This window comes from Octopus bimaculoides, chromosome 11, assembly GCF_001194135.2.
Source record: "Octopus bimaculoides isolate UCB-OBI-ISO-001 chromosome 11, ASM119413v2, whole genome shotgun sequence".
Taxonomy (NCBI): Eukaryota; Metazoa; Mollusca; class Cephalopoda; order Octopoda; family Octopodidae; genus Octopus; species Octopus bimaculoides.
Window position 1 is genome coordinate 3,622,574 of NC_068991.1, and position 1,199 is coordinate 3,623,772.

Below are 1,199 nucleotides of genomic sequence, written 5' to 3' on the forward strand. Positions count from 1 at the left end.
TATATATATATATATATATATATATATATATATATATATATATATGTAAGCGTCAGAACTACAAGAAATTGTTCTCATAGGGTACGTCCCACATTCTGAGAAAAACATTATCAGATTGAAAATAGCGGATTCTCTTAAAAAACACTTTTACAAAAATCGAAAATATTACGAATTTAACAGGATTTTAGTTCTCCGAATCTGATCACGTTTCCCAACGATATATCAAAGCTAATCATAAATAACGGCCATGGTAAGACGTTCAAGTTGCTTGTTACTTGAGATCTCTGGGTGAGACCTGGAACAAAATGATGATGATGATGATGATGACAACAACAAAAACAACAACAACAAAGCATTTAAAAAGCTTTTTGCTCGTAAATTATCTTCGGATTGCATTGCTACCCTGACACGAACCGAACACCTCGGGTTGCACGGGTATAGGATTTCCTCATGTTACTGTCAACACGTTTGAGGCTTTTTGTTGTTGTTGTTTTGTGTTATATAATAGCGGTTACGCTTTGTAAGCGGATCCGCGTCGGTTACGACGATGAGTGTTCAGCTATTCGATCGACTGAGCTACATCCTTGCTCTTTGAGTTTGCGTGTATGTAGCTGAGTGCTCCATAGCAGATGCATGTAGCCATGACATAATCCTAAGGCATAACCAGTACGACACAATGTGGATGAATGTGCGTGTATGTGAGCGAGAGAGAGAGAGAAAGAGAGAGAGAGAGAGAGAGAGAGAGAGTTACAGAGACAGAGAGAGAGAGTTACAGAGACAGAGAGAGAGTTACAGAGATACAGAGAGAGAGAAGGAAAGCTGGACCCTCAAGCTATAGGTAGCGAGTGCGGCAGAAAAAACACCATCTGATCTTGTTTCAATAAAATGGGACGATCGGGCGCAGCAGTTTCAACACATATTTTTAGCATGGCTAAGTGAACATTTTAGCCTGTTTTGGCGAGAGTACTTTTTCGCACCTTGGGACAGCAGACAAACACGTCCACGCACGCACGCACAACACACTCGCACACATATACACACACTTGCACGAGTCTATTTCATATATTCCCATTGCTCAACCACTTGCACGTTAGTTTTACGAGCAGCAGTTCCTTTGATCGGATCAACTGGGACCCACCACGTCGTAACCGACGGAGTGCCAGTTATACATATATATATATATCTATCTATCTATCTAT